We start from the raw sequence: 18,365 nt of genomic DNA, 5'->3' as shown, positions 1-18,365 counted from the left end.
AAGAAAAGAAATGAGTATAATTTATAACACAAGAGGGCTCAGCTATCCCTGTTATGTCCATTAGGGTAGTATGAAGAAGAGCAAAACTGTAGGATTATTTTGATATATCTGTCACCATGGCTACTGTAAACACTCACTGCAGCTTTTTAAATAAGCAAATTAAAATGAATACAGTGCTTTTCAAGATTATTGAGATCAGAACAAAAAAGAGCTGATGTTCACATAGAAGTTAAGCATTAGCTTCTTAAGGTGAGAGAGAGACAGACAGACAGAGAGAGTTATGTATATTCTCCATCAATTCACCATCTCAAATAGTGGCTTTCCTTAAAGATGTGTAATAGCCATTTACCACAGTACAGAACAGAGCAATGTTTATTATCATAATCTTTATTTTTCTTTATTAGCTTCCATGCAACTGTAACATTAGAGCAGTGAAAGGATGGATTACAGTGGGAAACTTATGAGTTTATTATGAGGCTGAGCTTGTTAAAAAACCTTTCCATTGCACCTCTCCACCTGAGTGATGGTGGTAGGCCTGGTCCAAATGGTGGGTTATGTGGCAGAAAGGAAAGGCACTAGCTGTGTGCATGCCCTGCCTGGTCTTTGCTCTTTGGAATCCTGGCAGGTGCACATTGCTGGCTGAGGTATAAAAGACAGTATCTTTGGTTTTGTGTGGGTTTTCCCCTGCCATTATCTTCCCTAGTCTCCTGGAAGGGAGGAAGGGGCATCACTAGGGGATTTTGGGGGTGCAGATGGACTAGGTGCCACCATAAGAGAGGGTGACACTGCTCCCCAGACATCTGCCTTTTGGCAGAATTGGGCTGTGATGTTCATCTGCATCCCTTTAAAATGCTGAACAGGTGGTGTGAGTGAGGCAAGGCTCAGTGGCAGGAGGGAGGAGAGGCCCCAGTTGTTGTTTTTTAATTAAATGTATTTATTTTAAAGCAATTAAAAATTTTAAAATACAGTGGACCCTTGTTATACGCTGGGGTTTGGTTCCAAGATCCCCCGTGTATAACAAAATCCGTGTATGCTCAAGTCCCATTAAATATAATGACATAGCAAAATGGTGTCCCTTATAAAAAATGAAAAATCAAGGTAAATGTATACTTTTTTGGGACATTTTCAAACCGTGTATGCTTGAATCCGTGTATAAAAAATCAGTGTATAAGAAGGGCCGACTGTAATTGTTTAAATTCTTTTAAAATTTTCTTTAAGAACATCACATCTTACCAACTTTTCTCTTTAACCATGTGAAACCATGGAGTTTATCACACACGAGGACTCCCATCATGCTTCTGTCACCAAAACGTCGCCAAACTGCGACGGGAGCCTCCTGGTGGGATCACGCCTGGCGCTATTAAAGTGGAACGCTTCCATTTTAGTCATGGAAGCATTTTCGTAATTGTTAGGAAAGGGGCCCTTTTTTAATAATGATTTGATCCGTTATTTTAAAAAAGGACCCTTTTTCTAACAATTACGCTGACGCTTTCATGACAAAAATGGAAGCGTAGCGCCTGAGCTATCCCACCAGGAGGCTCCCGTTGCAGTTTGGTGACTGGGCAACAGGAGAATGACAGGAGCCCTCGCATGTGATAAACTCCTATGTACATGTTAATACATTGAGACTGTGTGTATGATATTGTAATTTAAATGTATAATTTTAATTTTGTTAGGTTTTTTTCTCACAATGATTACCATTACATTCAGTGATGTACAGGCATACCAATTTATGAAGACCATTAGTACAAAAACATTACTAAGGATTCTGTATGGTGTGGTATGGGAGGAGGTCAAAGGGGGGCTGACACCATGGAGTTTATCAGACAAGGGAAATTGGAAGCATAATCCAATGGCAATCCAAACACAACTATGGGGTTTAACATTATTGTGTGATAGACTACCACACACAATTTTGGGGAATGGCAAGCTATTTTCAGGCAATGGCAAGCTATTTTTGGGCAATTTGAATTCATGTACATTCGCTGAACTAGTGAATTCACGTGAATGCGTTCTGGCCCCACTTTCTTTTCATTCGAAATTAAGAGAAAATCATCCCATGTGATAAACTCTCATGAACTATTGAACCGGGCAATGCAAACCCTGTTGCAAGGTAGGAAAGCACTGCAGTAATTTCTAATAAGCCCTCGTGACACAACTGAAGGCAGGTGTTGTATTCCCCCACAAGGAAGTCTACTGTGAGAGTCATCCCTCTGGAGAGGTGGCTAAGATCTTTGGTTGGTTTCTGGAAGGCAGAGTAGGAAAGCTGAACAACTGTGTGTGGGAGTGTGATGTACATATTTCCTTAGGTCCAACATCTAGCCAGGAAAAGTGAAGTGTACAGACATAGGAGGATTGACACCTGACTTGGAAGAGGTTCATGTTAAAAGGATCTAGGGGTTCACAAGGTCTACATAAATCAACAGTGTGATGCAGTGGCCAAAAAACCAATGCAGGGGCCAAATAAAACCCAGTACAAAACCACCTCTGAGTATTCTTTGCCTGTGAAATCCCAACGAAATCCACGAGGTTACCATACGTGGACAGGAGACCTGAAGTCACATACACAGACATAACGCAAACCTTTCATTGGGTTTTCTTGACAAGATTTGTTCAGAGGAGCTTTGTCTTTGTCTCATCTGAGGCTGAAAGAATGTGACTTGCCAAAGGTCAGCCAATGGGCTTCCATGGTTGAGCATGTTAAAACGCTTTTGATGTTGTGCAGTGAATGAGGCAACATGCCAACATTTGGCTCCATATTTTCCCCCTTCGTGACTGTAGTCAGCAGCTTGTGAGCTGGAAAAACAGCCTCAGATGAGGCTTTTATTCTTAGAAAGAGTTCCACTGTGTACAACAATATATACATGGACACCATCCACACTAGTCACAACCCTCTCTGAGGTAAAATGCTCGTCACTACTCTAGCAAAGGCTCCGTGAAGCCACTAGACCTTGCCTCTCCCTCTATGTCACAAAGAATCCAGCCACCCTGCCTGAGGATTGACACCTGACTTGGAAAAGGTTTATGTTAAAAGGATCTAGGGGTTCACAAGGTCTACATAAACTGGTGACATTCTACAGTACTTTACAGCACTTGTTGACTATCTTTTTGATGTCACTTCCTGTTTAAATGCCTAATCATTATGGCTCACAGTAACCCTTTTATGACCGGTTACTATTAAAACCCACATTGTACATTTTCCTTGTGACTCGATATCCCAACAGCGCAAACATTCGAACCCTGGTCTCCAGATTTGTAGTCTAATGCTTAAACTACTACACAATTCTGACTCTCTAGGGAGTTATAACTAATGATTCTGGGAGCTGTAATCCAAATGTATCTTTGCAAATGCTATTCCTATCATAAAGGATATTGGGAATTATGAAATACCTCTTCATTATCTATGTGCAATCAATGTTTTGATTTCTAGAAACTAAAAAAAAATGCTACTGTTATTAGGGGGAACAAAAACTGCCAGATGATTAAAAAAAATTGAAAATCGAGATTTGTCATTTGCTATATGCACACAGATATTAGTAGGAGGTATACCTAAGTATTTCTTGTGATGGGTGGACTATAACTTTGGTCCAAAGTTCAATAATGCTATAATTAATTTCCCTGAATACATTTTTTTCTTTGACCAAAGGCTATTTAATACAAAGAGATTAGCCCTTTGCATCTTATTCAGTGCTGCAGCTTAATGAATAAATTCTAAAAATAAGCCTGAAAAGGATTAATCAAATTCATAATACTTTAATTGTGCACCGTTATCCTCATCTGGAAACCTCTCTCTTTTTTTAGCACACCTAGATTTGAATGCAAAGGTGAACATTCTACAGAGCTCATCCATTATTTTAATAGCCTATTTTTCAAATACACACTTAAAATATAACAAGAGCTGAATTCTCTGGTAATAGGCTTAGTACTCCCAAGTGGTAGAATGATGGATAGAACTTTTTGATGGGCCTAACAGTATCCTGTTGAGCACCGTCATCAACAATTACATTTTCACTTATAAGAAGATTTGATAAAGAACTGAACTAGGTAGCTGAGAGGGAGAGGGAGACTGGAAAAGAAGAACGAACTCCCCATAAATCTAACCTGTAGGCAATATCCAGCCCAGCAATTAAATGATTTCCCAAGTGTGAATGGAAGGATCGTTCAGTACGATGCACCAATGAATCACAATCTCAGAACAAATGTCATCTCAGGATTTACAGATTGATTTCAAATCCTGATTTTAAAAAGAGATTTTCAGAACATTGCTAGGTAAGACCACTTTTCATACTGAACTTTCTACTGGAAAAACTACCATTTATTCCAGTATTATAATGTATATAGTATTAAAAAGTTATATGATATATAAATAAATTTAGGCTCTGCTTATGAGACAAAGGTGCTGTACAAACAGCCCTGAAGGGGCGGCATGTAGCCGCTCTTTCTTCAGCTGGATTGGGGCTGTGGCAATCTCCTGCCACGGCTCCAATCCAGCCTCTCGAGGGTGCAAAAAGGAGCCACAAAAAGAATAGCTATATGGCGCCCCTTCGGCATTATGTCATCTGGACGCACCACGAGAGGGACGTCATGACACCTTATATCGTCTGGAGTGGTGCGTGGCATCTTGGCACCCTGGTGGCATTGTCAAGGCTGTGCGTCATCTGGATGCAATGCCCTGACTCCAGTCTCAGGCTAGCACAAAGTGCCAGTCTGTACAGGGCCTATGTACTTTGTACTGTTTTCTCTTGTTTCCTTATTATTGTCCCTCCCCCTTGCTTCCTTTCTGTATCCCACCACAGTGGCCACCACCATAGAGAATGCTTGCATTTGACTCTAAACCTTCCTAGCAAATATGCTGGTATAATCAATAATAACCATATAAGCTGTAACTGAAGAGGCATCAAATATGGCAAGGGTACAGTCAATGTTAAGAGAGTCAACATTGCATAGTGATATGAGATCTGGACTACAACTCTGAAATCCAGGGACAAATTCTCAGCTCAGCCATGGAAAGCTACTCGGTGATCCCGGGCAAATCACACTTTCAACCTCAGAGGATGGCAATGGCAACTCCCTCTCTGAAAAAACTTGTCAAGAAAATCCCATGATAGGATCACCTTAGGGTTACCATAAGTTGGAAACAATTTGAAGGCACACCACCACCACAACAGCCAGTATTATGTTTGGGCAGGAGCTAGCCAATTCACTACCCTACAGATTTGGAGCTGACTTGCTTTTCTGCTTTTGGTTTACACTATAGTCATTGAAACAAAAGAGTTTAAGATGAAGAGTTCTCTCTCTCTATTTTTAATAAAAATCAAATATTTTTATTGATTATTTCACATGTGGTTTGGGATTGCTTCCTCCCAAATAATCTGCCCCATTCACTCAGGTCCTCAGTGGGACATTTACTCCAGTCAGCCAGGACTAGGCTGGCAATTGTCTTCAGCTGCCCCTAGATTATGCAATGACCTGCTGGAAGAGATTCAACAGCTGAATATGCTGTCTGAATTTAAAAGAGCATTAAAGACCAGTCTGTTCTGGCAGATAGTCTGGGTGAGTGCTGGAGAGCAAGAGCTGGAAGAAGTCAACACAGTGGGAACTTGTTGGTTATGGGGTTAATCTTTCCTGCTTCAGATATAAATAGTCTTCTATTATGGGTGGTATGGGTGCTGGACCATGACTCTGGAGACCAGGGTTCGAATCCTGGCTCAGCCATGAAAACCCACTGGGTGACCTTGGGCAAATCACACTCATGCAGACTGTCCCAATTAATCCTCTGCCATCTTAACCTTTTCAGCTGCTTTTAAAATGTCCATTTTTCTCTCCTCCTCCCACTTCCTCACTTTGTCCTCAGCTTGCTTGGACTGTTGCAAACTGAGTTCAAAGTGCAAAAGTAGTTGCACTCAATGAACTCAGTAGAAAGGAAAACTTTCTCCCTAGATTGTCTGTTCTTTCTTGTTAATACATTTTCCCATATTGACCATACTCAGATTTCATCTGTTGATTGTGGGAGGACATGTGCTCATTAGCCATGCTCTGCTTCAAATGGGATGTCACCTTATCCTGGAGTTTTCCTGGCAAGATTTGTTCAGGGGGTGGTTGCCATTCCCGCCCCTGAGGCTGAGACAGTATGACTTAGAGGTGGTCTTCCTAAATGAGGAGGGATATGCCTACCAATCTTTTAATAAATAAAATAAAAGGAAACTTCTTGAAACATAGTTCATAGCTTTGCAAAGGTCTTGGGATAAGAACAATATGAGTCAATGGGAGTGCATCCCTATGAACAGTGGCAATTTCTGCAGGAACGGTACCTATAGACACACACTGTCATCATTGTTTTCCTTCAAGTCATTACCATTTTCAGGTTTATTTTTGATTTTTTGACATTTGTTCAAAGGGGGCTTGCCATTGCCTTCCTCTGAAGTTGAGAGAGTATGACTTGCTCACAGTCATCCAGTGGGTTTCCAAGGCCAAGCAGGCATTTGAACCCTGGTCTCCCAGAGTCCTAATCCAACACTCAAATCACTACACCATGTTGGCTCCAACTTTTGGTTTAATATGCTATTTATTATACTTTATATATGAGCATCTTCCTTTTGTAAAGCATCCAGAGAGGTTTAATGACATGCAGTACATCAATCAATCAAATGAATAAATGATCTGTGTTGTCCATATGATATCTGAGGAGAGCAGGTTTGGAGTTATCTTTTTCAAAACATATTCACTGCTAATCTTGCATACTATAATGTTCAATATAAATGGATGATGGCCTATCTCAGGCTGCACCCACACTGCAGAAATAATCTGATTTGACACCACTTTAAATGTCATGGCTCCATGCAATGGAATTCTGGCAACTGTAGTTTTATGAGATACTTCGTCTCCCCTGTCAGAGTGTTCTGGTGCCACAACAAAATACAATTCCCAGAATTCCATAGCACGGAGCTATGGCAGTTAAAGTGGTGTCAAACCAGATTATTTCTGCAGTGCAGGTGCAGCCTCAGTTACCTACTGGACACCTGGAATTCAGTTATTGCAGGCAAACTTAAATATGAGAGCTTAAAACAAAAATATTGACCACTGATTGTGAAATTAAGGAGCTAAGAAGACCTATATGGAATGCCACCAATGGAAAAAAAGTATATGGCAGAACTTTAACCATAATGAAACAGCTTAGAATGAAAAAAGCATGATGATGTGGAAGTACTCTTAAGATATTGATATGAATATGTTTCTTTAATAAAGGACATGAAACTGACATGATGCTCTCTCAGGAAATACAGTTTTAAAAGAACAATGAAAAAAGTTGGGCTAAAAAGTTATAACGGTTCTAAAGCAAATAAGCAAGGAGAGGCTGCAGCAGGTTACCTTTTCCTGAGCCTACTCCACTCCTTTCCACTCCCCACTGCTGAGTGAAACTGCTTTTCTTTTTTAACTCAGTTTGCATCAATTGATATAAGCAGAAGACAAAGGAGAAAAGTGGGAGAAGAGAGAGAAACTGGGACATTTTAAAAGCAGCTGAAAACGTGGGATGACAGAGGATTATGGATCCAGACTGTCCCTGTCAAATCAGGACGATTGGAAGGTATGCTGCAGCAATTCAGCAATGTTGCATTAAAATCCGAAACAGTAACAGAAGACACATGTGCACGCGCACACATAAAAGAACATGTAAACTAAAGGGTATGTGTTGGCTATCTCTGCTCTAAAGCCTTAATGGGAACATGCAAAAATGAGAAGAAGAGGGAAAGTGGAAAGGAAGCTAGGTGCACCAAGATGTACTTATTGAGCACAACATGTTTCAAATCCTTTCTTTAATGGTTTGTTTACGTGTGTGTCTGTGACAGAGTTAGCTTTCAAGGTCAAAAACTCAAGTTCATTGTACCTAGTGGTGCTTTTGAAGAAGGGATATGAAAGATGTTGTGCTCAGTTAGTATATTTCTTTGTACCTGGAGATGACCTTCCCCTTTCCTCTCTTGTATTTAATACCCTCCTGAATTTGGTGCCCTCTAAACAAATGCAGAAATCAAAAATGATAGATTTCTGGATGCAGTTCTGACCTCATATTTCCACTCTGCAAAACTTCTTCAGTCTGCAACACTTCAGCATACACGTGCACACATACACACACATGGAAATTTGAAATAAAACACCAGGGAATATGTATGATCTATTGAAGAAGTGAAACAATAAGGACAAACTGATTAATTGTTTGCCATGTAGTCTGTCCTCACTCCACCCCCCTTTAAAGAAGGTCAATATAGGCACTGTGCACTAGTAGACACTGAGCAATGCTACAGGGACTGCAAAACAAGCTGAATGATCTATTAGGCACTCTCAGTCCTGCAAGCCTTGGTTTCCTTTCTCCCTAAAGGATAAAATATAGATTGCCTGCTATGCTAGACTCCTGTATCTGCAAGCTTCTATATAATGGATGTCACATTAAGTCTATACTGTCAAAACACAGTGGCGCTATCAAAAAACAAAAAAATTGTATCTTCATATTCAGTCAACACTAGCTACATTCAGTGCAGCAAACACATGTTATTTACTTGCACTTTGGATGGAAGGTGCTGTCTTTTTGAAATTTATGGGCACCACAGTGAGAGTCCGAATCTATACTACTCTTAGTTAAAACACTAGTGCTATAAATGTCTTTTCTCTGGTATCCCCCCACAAAGCAGAAAGAAAGCACGTTTCATCTCTGGATGGTTGTTGATTCTTGTTCTCATTAAAAGCTGAGTTACTGTCCTATTCATGTATGCAAAACAAAAAGAAAGAACAGAACCTGGGCCAGTTCCCATCCTAAACACCCATAAACTGAGCACAGAAGACATGCACTACACTTCCACATTTGGTGTATGGATGTTGGGACTAAGACATGCCTGGGCACACAGTATCAGGGGTGCATACATCCTGGCATCCTAACTTCAATACTGTTGTGTCCTTCCTGAATATAGCAAGGGAACAGGGATGTAGCTTAGCCTTATGAGAGATCTAGAATTAAGATACCTTCAAAGATCAGATTTGCTTCTCATTCTGTATTGGGGGGGATTGGGGAGGAGGAAAATGAAAAGAGTTAGTTCAGTTCTCTTCTTCGGAGAAGAGTTAACAATGTTATACAAGCTGTTGCTCATTGCAGATCCTTATAATCCATTATCCTTATAATTAATAAAGACATGGCTCTATATTCTTCAGTGCAGGATCTGAAGCATCCTCAGCAGGTAGCGGTTCATCCTCCTTTTGAAGATGCCCAGAGACAGACACCACACCATCACAATAGATAACTGGTTTCATTTGTGAAACCGTTCTCACTGTCAATAATAATAATAATAATAATAATAATAAATAAATTATTTATATGCCATCTCTCCCATGGGATTGAGGTAGTTTACAATAACAAATAAAATACAATATAAAATACAGTACATATTACAATACATAATATCACTTCCCTTCCCCCCCTGCAACTATACCATAATAAAATATCATAAACAATTAAAACAGTTAAAATAATTAAAATAATCAAGCACCGAGCCAGTCATAGATCATGGGGTGGGCAGTTTGTGTGATCTTCATAATAGTCTGTATTCATGGAAGACCACGGAAGACCGGGTGGATTATTCAGGGAAGGCCTGTCAGAAAAAATCTGTCTTGACAGCCCTTTTAAAGCTGTCAAGATTAGTGATGTTCCAGATCTCCTCTGACAGGCAGTTCCACAATTTGGGAACAGCTGACAAGAAGATCCCCAGAGTCACTGCTACCAACCTGGTCTTTATTGGTTGAAGGAGGTTTTTCCCAGAGGACCTAAATGTGCAGGGAGGATTGTATGGAAGGAGGCAATCCCCCAAATAGGTTGGACCCAAGCCATGTAGGGCTTTAAAGGTCATAACCAACACCTTGTACTGTGCCCAGAAACTAATATTCAGCCAGTGAAGAGATTTTAAAATAGGAGTAGTGTGGTCACCAATAGCTATCCTGGTGACCACTCAAGATGTTCCTTCTAATGTTCAATTGAAATCTACCTTCCTGTAATTTAAAACCATTAGACCTATCTTCATTCCAGGTCCCATAGGCAATAATTAATTTTTTAAAAAATCTGCTTCCTGACTAATAGGTGGAACATTGTAGTAAATTAAACAGCATTTAAATCATCTTGGACTGGCTGGCCCTTGTGGTCTCTTCCAACTCTATGATTGTATGATTCTAACACAGATATAAATAAGTTATATTATGGTCAGATTTGTGTTGGTGACATATACCAGCATACCCTTCTGTTTAACATATTTTCTGTGCAGAAAAGGGGCTTTTGTATAAACAACTTGTGTTTTTCATTAAAGAATGATTACTGTACAACACTTTGGGATGTTGGATACCAGAAGAAAATTGTGCAGGATTCTTCCCAATCTATTATTCTTCCTAACAGGGGGTTCCCAGCTGCCAAGAAACTGCCTCCCCACACCCCAAAACCTGGCAACAATTAATTGTGAATACTTTTTCCACCATAGTCAGTCTTAACTTTTTTTTTTTTTTTGGTGACAATGGTCATGCCCATTATATATACTTTGGGATATAACATGTGCTGGTAGCAGGCTTTGGTGCCCTCACTGTTCCCATAGGGCCTGGAAGAGTTGCAAATGTTCATAGAAGGCATTTGGTCTTTCAGGATACTCTGTGCCAAATGGGCAAGGTGACACTTGTGGATCATGGTATCCTCATGTAGCACTGCACTATTAGGGAGACGTCTCTGCTACTCTTGGGTCCCTGGCAAATGCCAAACCTAGCCACCTTCTTGAACTAGCTTATGATAGGATCTCTGCAAGAATCTGTCTCATTGTTGTGTTTCTGATCTCTTCGTGAAAGAAGAATCTTCTTAGGCAATAGATGTTGTTGTCACACAGAATGTTGTCAGCGTGACAGATATCAGGGTTTGTTTTTTTTTTGGCTCCCTGCATTCAGATCAGCTGCATCACCCATCTCGAAAGCAAGATCTGAAAGGTTTCTTTGTGGGCTCGGTGAAACATTGTGTACTTGAAGTTTTCTCATGTGATTCACATAGTCAGCATCTCAATCCTAGTCTGATATTTTGAACTTTTCTCTCCCGTCTGCTTGCCACTATTTGCAGTTTTGGCTGGGCTACCTCAAGCCACAAGAATGAAAGAAAAGCCCAATTGATTCCAAATGGGCTTTGGAAAGCTCAAACATTAATCAATGGCTGGATTAAGAGAGAGGGGGGGGGAGAGATCCACCAGGCAAAACACAAATGCTTTTGCATAATGCTTTTATGTACAATTTACTGCATTCCCGTGTATGCCAGTCTGACCTTTAAGTTCACTTTAAGCCAACAGTTTCTGCACACGGAACTACATGGCTGATAATTAAATCAATGATTTGTGCTAAAATCATTCAGGGCCAAAAGCCATATCATGGAGACTTTGCAATTGTCACTGGACAGATATGACCATGTCAAATTCAAGAGCTTGAAAAACTTACTCTTTTGCGCTATATCACAGCCAGCCAGCTTTCTGGACACTGTTATCCAAAAATTAACATGTGAATTCGTTTCCCCTGTAGGTTTGGTTGATTATATGATCCTGTCAGAAACATGAAGGGAAGTGCACCACAAAGCTCTACATGTTGTCTCCCAGGACTTGTGAATTGGAATTAAAAAGAGAACAAAACTCTCACAGTAACAGTTACACTAAAGACTGTTCAAAGATGATCTGTGCACAGGATACATGTTTGCTGAGCCACAGTGCCCACAAGACTCATTCTCTTAGGAAATAAGAAAGGAAGTTATGCATCCATAACTGAGATGTATTCACAATCCCCACATAGTCATAATTGCTACATTATTGCCACAATTGTAACTGTCCCACCAATGCAATCCTAGGAATCATTAAGACATCGTTTTTTAGCACTATGATGCAAATCATCCCACTCACACATTCTGGGTTTGTTATTCACACTGTGGAACCACATCAATGTGCATCTCTGCAAATTCCATTGCAAGCATTCAAATGAAGATGGAGTCGACAATGCAAATGCATTCGGAACACATTCAAGCCATTCGGTGTTTTATCCCAGGTCTATTCGGGTCTATTTGCATTGGCTATTCACACTACCAGATCTTTTTTTTAAAAACTTGAGGAAAACCCCAATTATCTTGGATTAACTGTTTCTTTGGCAGTCTCCCCCCCACACACAATCACACTTAATTAGGTGCATTCGGGATATGTGTGAACAATGGAGATTTAACCTGGATTCATCCTGGATTATTTTTACATTGTGAATAACCCCCTAAACATAGCTGCTCAGGAATAAGTCCAACTGAGACCTATTTTCAGGTAAGTGTAGGTAGAATTGCAACCTGAAATGTTCATGCATATGTACCAATGAGGGTGATACAATACATGGTTATGTAACTTTTGACAAGACTGCCACAGTAGTTAAGAAGTTCTTCCCAGATTTCTTCTTTGCCTTACTATAGTCTAAAAGGCTTGTTTCTTGTCTTAGGTTAAATGCATTCATCTTTAGCAAGACTGCAGTAGCATCAATGTTTATTACTGGGATGCTACCTCTTTACAACCTAAAGATGCTCTTAAACAACAACATGTCCTCTTACAGTATAATAAGAGCAGGCCACTCACCTATGCCTTGCTTCTATTTGAAGATGACACTTGGTGTGTTTTGTTTTGGATTTATGCTCCTTTCTGCAAGCCCACAGCAATCCCTTTGGAAATGGTTGGCTGTAAGAGCTATGTAATGATGTCACTGGGGAACCCAGAGAGCAAGAAAAGATCTCAGTCGAGCAAGAAAAACTATCCCAAAACAATTAGTTCCTAAGTCTAGAGAGAGAAGAAATTCAGAAATCTGTCGAAGGTCAGCAGAAGCATGAAACAAAACAAGCATATTCCTTCCCTACCTTTCATTTTAATAAATCAACCAGTTTGATGAGCAGAGCTAAAGGTTGCAGGAAGTCAAAAGGATGTGCCATCTTTCAAGTACGAGCAAGCACAAGATAACTGCAAAAGTGAGACCAAAGTTAATTCATTCTGAATAACACCTCTCAGACTATCATTGTCTATTATAAATGGCTGCCTATGAAGGGGATTGACTACATCCAGGCCCTTCCCCCACCCCCTTCCACTTTATTTTTAAACTAGTCTACTATTCACATGACAAAAGAGTTCTGGAAAAGTTTCCCTGCTATTACTTACTCTAATGGGTGGATATGGCTCCTGTTGGAAAGTCATATAAGATCATTTTACATGACTGTGATGGGAAAATAAGGTAAGGGCACATAGATACACAGGACTGGTGTATGTGTGGCAGAGACATGTGTGAGCCTATTGACTTTATGCCAGTTCATTTTGTTGCCTGTTTTTAAATTCTCCAGTCACTCCAGAAAGGAGTTCAGAGACAACCCAGGAAACTGAACACTGGAATTCACTATAAGGGTGGTATCCTTCAGGCTACATACAAGAAATCTTGAAAACTCTAGAGCTCAACAAAAGTCCCTTTTTTTTTTTCAAAAAAGGGAGAATCACTCCTTTAAGGTGTATAATTCTCCTCTAAAACAAGGTGTGCCCCTGTACATCTTACCTCAATGAAAGAAAGAAGAGAGGGGACAAAATGGGTTTCCCCCCACAAAACTGGAAGTGATCTTCTGTCTGTTTCCAATTTTCCTTCAAGGGGCAGGCATTAGTGGTGTTGTGAGGCTTGGCATCAGCCGATGCAGTGTCATCCCTGCATTGACCTCCTCCTATATAACACCATGCAATATCTTTAGTGTGTGTGTGTGTGTGTATTGTTTTGTAATAATGTTACTTGTAAATCCTAATTCCTATATAGAAAATATTCAGGGGTAGCTGTGTTGGCCATTTAACAAATACAAACAAAAATCCATCAGATGCTTTGTGATTTTCTGCATGGCAGAATGGGGTTGGACTGGATGGCCCTTGGAATCTCTTCTAACTCTATGATTCCATGATTCTATTATTCTGTTTGTGGCAAAAGGCAGACATTTGGGGAGCAGAGGTGTCACCCAGCTAGTATTCTTTGCAGCCACATGGGAAAGTCCCTCAACTTTTAGTCTGTGCATTTGTGAGTAGGGACACAAACAGATCTCCAACATCTGTGTTGGAATTTTAAAATAATGCTAGAGAAGGTGGAAGGTAGTAGAAAAAGAGGAAGACTGCACGCCAGGTGGCTGCACTCAATCAAGGAAATCATGGGCCTGAATCTGCAAGGCCTAAGTAGAGCAATGGAAGATAGGGGAGACTGGAGCTGTCCAATCCAAAGGGTCGCCATGAGTCAGGGTTGACTCAAAAACAGCTAATTACAACTGCTGTTACATCTCATGGGTTAAATTAAGTAACATTCCATATGCATTATTTCTTGAAGATTCCATAATGCTCTTTTACCACATCCTTTTTAAAAGAATCCCAAAAGCATACTGTTAACATCGATATATCAACTGGATATGAAACAGAAAGACATGCTGAGATCATAAAGCAAGTGCTCTCTCCATCAGAATTCTCTTTGCTTACATTTTCTGCAGCTTTTAAGCAAACTGCCTATTAATCTTTTCAGCTGTATAATTTGTATTAGTTATGTCACATTGGCCACCCTCTGCTCCATTCTTTCTGCTTCCAAGTGTAGTTAAGTGCCACTACAGTCATATAACCTGAGATTCACAGGCTGATAAAATGTAACAGATTTGATTATTATCTTCCAGCTGTTAAAAAAGCTACAAAATTTCTTTCATCGAGTAATATGAAATTAAACCAGAAGTCTTAAGAGCTACCTCACAGGAGGGGATCATATGGTCACTCAGACATTGTTGAACACCAAGTCCCATCAGGTCTAGGTCTGAATCCTATTGTTAATTTCAGCTTGAAAAGATCAGCTGAATCAATGAGACTCATCATTCAACAATTACTTCAATGGTCTATTCTGACTAATAGTTCTGGGCAAGGTACAAAGTGACTATCACCTTGAAAGCACTAAATAGTTTGGATGCAAGTTACCTATAGGAACACCTTCTCCTGTATAATCCAACCTGTACCTTCAGGTCTTCTGAGGGACATCTACTTCAGTCACTCAAAACTAGACTGACATCAGTTTCCCAGATGACATTTTTGTCAGCCTCCCCTAGATTGTGGAATGGCCTGCCAGAGGAGATCCATCAGCTGGATAAATCTTCTGAGTTTAAAAGAGCAAGAAGGACCAGTCTCTCCAGAAGGTCCACCCAGATGATTTTTAAATAAATGATTTTAAAGTATGTGTGTGGTGTAATAATTGAGTGTTGCAATAGGACACTTGGAGACCAAGGTTTGAATTCCAGCTCAGCCATGGAAACCCGCTGGGTCACCTTGGGCAAGTCACACTCTCTCTGCCTCAAGGGATCGCAATGGCAATCCCCCTCTGATGAAACTTGCCAAGAAAACCCCCATGATAGGTTCACCTTAGGATTGTCATAAATCAGAAATGACTTGAAAGGAAATAACAGCAACACACCACCATTGATTACTTTAATACATTTTAATATGAAGTAAAAAAAAAAACTTTATGCTTAAGCAGGTTTTAATGACTAATTGTTTGTAGGGGTAGGAGGTACTCTAATTTTAACTTCTGTATGCAGCAAATCCCAGCCCACCCAGCCAGCCACCCCAATCCCCATTTACCAGGAATCAGCCACTGCAATTGACAGGTTATGTTCCCTTGTCACTTGGGAAGCAACTGACATATGTTTCCACTTCCTCCTGTGTGTGATGAAATCATACTAAATATTATATTACATATGCACCTGCTGCTAAAACACCACTTCTTAAGGACCTTATGATTATCACTGGTACAGGGGGAAAGTAATTATAATATTTTCCATCAGAATGGTTTTGAAGTTAATGGTAATCTGAGAAGACTTTTAAAAATTATTTCTAGTATCTGAAGAAAAACAATTAAAAAGTGCATTGAGGGTATAAAAGAAATATTTCTCAGCATCTTTTAAACTTTACTAACCCATGTCATCTTGTACTATACCTGAACAGAAAAAGGCATGCCTTTACAAAGCTTTTTCATTAAAGTTAAATGAAAATTCATCACCTGCATTTAGAAGAATCAATATATCTTGTTTCTCAAGACAGGAGCCATTTTTTTCAGTACCATATTTTCTTCTTTCATTTCATTATAGATTACGCCATAGAGACATAGTTTATTGACAAAAGCTGCTGCTTTTTACCCAGACAAAATCATCCAGAGTGCAGATGATGCATTCACTGTCTGGCCTCAGATTTTTGGATATATTTACAGCATCAGTACTTTCATGAACATCCCAGGAGATGCAAGTTATTCAAATTCTGATTACTCGTTGGTTTTAATGGCGGAATTAACTTGGACACCAGGGACAACATGCATATATCCTCCACAGTAGCTGGCATGAGAGAGTGGCTAGGTCTTCTGTTCCAACTCTAAGCTCAGTCCTTAAACCCATTGGGTGACCTTGGTCCACCACTGCCTCTCAGCCTATTTATTCCTTTTCAGTTGTGACTGAGCTGTATTCTATGAGCAGCTTAGCTATGAAGACATGGCTTGAGTGAGACTTGAACTCAGCTCTTCCTGGTTGATCTGTGCTGGCAGAAATTTTGGAAACATATCTCATTTCAATGCCAGCAATCTCTGAAGATGCCAGCCACACATGCCGTCAAAACGTCAGGAAGAAACTCTTCTAGAACACACAGATGGCCAAAATAAAGCTGCTTCGTGTCTCTTTGGAGGTATGCTATTTAAATGATGCATGGGTCCTAAGAGTCCGGAGGTCATGCCAAAGCCACACTCCATTCTGGAGTGCAGCTTTGGTGCAGCTTCCGGATTCTTAGGATGCATGCATCATTTAAACAGCATACCTCCAAAGAGACACGAAGCAGCTTTATTTTGGCCGTCTGTAACAGGCCATAGTCCGAAAACCCCACAAACACCTATGGATACCAGCCATGAAAGTCTTCGATTTGACATGTCTGTTATGTCTAATGAAGAGTAACAGAAAGGTCCTGAAGACAGAGAGAGAGAGAGAGAGAGAGCTCCCGTGGGCACAGTGCTTGATGGAAGACAAGCCAAAGCAAAGTTATTTTCTAGCCCATATGTGGAATTGAACAAGTTAGAGTAATTCTACCTTTCCCTGGCTGCAATAGTGAGTTAAATCCATCCCTCAACTACAGCTGGAACTCTGCAACTTTCTTTCATCCAATCACTTTTTCTCTCTTGTGGTCACTAATAATTTGCCTAAAAAGGAAACCGTTCCTTAAAGGTTCCTTGTAGCTGTTTCCATGTTTTGTAGTTTGGGTGGCAGAGCTATACTCCACCAGTCTCAGCCTTTTCACTCCCCGTCAACAGCACATTCCATGTTGAAGTTTTTGGCCACCACAGCTGCTTGTGCATTTGGCTTCATCTCTGGTAATAGCAACCTCTGAAACAAGAAGGAGAAGAGATTTATTAAAATGTGGGCAAAATTTAAGTAACAAATCCTCCCCTCTTCCCCTGTTCTCCTTCTCCTCTTCCTCCCCAAAGTTGGTTGTTTCACATACAGAGAGAACTGCTTATTTTTCCTATGTGACTGCCTCTTAGCCATGCAAAGAAACATGAGTGTCATACATTCCAATATTCCACAAATGAAAACTGGGACATATGTGGCCAACCAATATCAGAGTGTTATCAAAAGATGACAGAGGCTATTAATGAGGAAGCATACACAAGCTGGGAAAGGCTGCAGTAGTTTGCTTTTGCCTGAGACTACAAGGAAGGCCACACGATGCCAACACCTCCTCTCCTCTATCCCATCCCCTGCAGAGTTAAGTATGCCTTGAGTCCCTATATTTGGAGAAAGGCAGGAAATAATAATAATAATAATAATAATAATAATAGTAATAATAATAGTAATAATAATAATAATGTGTTCATTTGCAACAACTAATCTGAAGAGAAAGAGAGATAGTGGGAGGAAGAGAGAGAAACTGGGTCATTATAATAGCAGCTGAATAAACGGAGCAACAGAGATTTAATCTGGATTGTCCTGCCAAATTGAAAAAGTTAGAGAATATAAAATGTGAAATGGACAACACCTGGAGACAGCTACAGCAATTCCAGGTATGATAGTGATCCAAGCATGAACCTCTAATCCTTTGCATTTGTGTAGCGCTTCCCTTGCCATCTTTGCTTTGAGAATATGTCTACGGTTCCTTAACAATAATAGTGCAGCAATCAAGATTATAGTACAGTGGGCCCTTGGCATCTGCTAGGCTTTGGTTCCAGGATCGCCCACGGATGCCAAAATCCATGGATGCTCAGGACTCATTTTAGACAATGGC

The 18,365-nt window shown here is 40.2% G+C and overlaps 1 protein-coding gene across 3 annotated transcripts in view; it reads left to right on the top strand.

Annotated features, from left to right (window-relative positions):
* Nucleotides 1-18,365, top strand: part of LOC149311345 (trophoblast glycoprotein-like) — a 103,891-nt gene that overhangs the window by 68,579 nt on the left and 16,947 nt on the right. The window contains exon 4 of one of the 3 annotated variants that reach the window (XR_016281780.1): nt 7,441-7,585. The exons of 1 other annotated variant lie outside the window; for it this stretch is intronic. The gene's annotated coding sequence lies outside the window, so the exon portion shown is untranslated. Of the gene's footprint in view, nt 1-7,440; nt 7,632-18,365 lie in introns of those variants that run through there. One more of the 3 variants, XR_016281779.1, reaches the window with a different exon arrangement.

This window comes from Sceloporus occidentalis, unplaced genomic scaffold, assembly GCF_023333645.1.
Source record: "Sceloporus occidentalis isolate IW3139 unplaced genomic scaffold, rSceOcc1.0.p SCAF_6, whole genome shotgun sequence".
Lineage (NCBI taxonomy): Eukaryota > Metazoa > Chordata > Lepidosauria > Squamata > Phrynosomatidae > Sceloporus > Sceloporus occidentalis.
The sequence above is the reverse complement of the archived record's forward strand: the minus strand, read 5'-3'. Positions and strand labels throughout refer to the sequence as shown.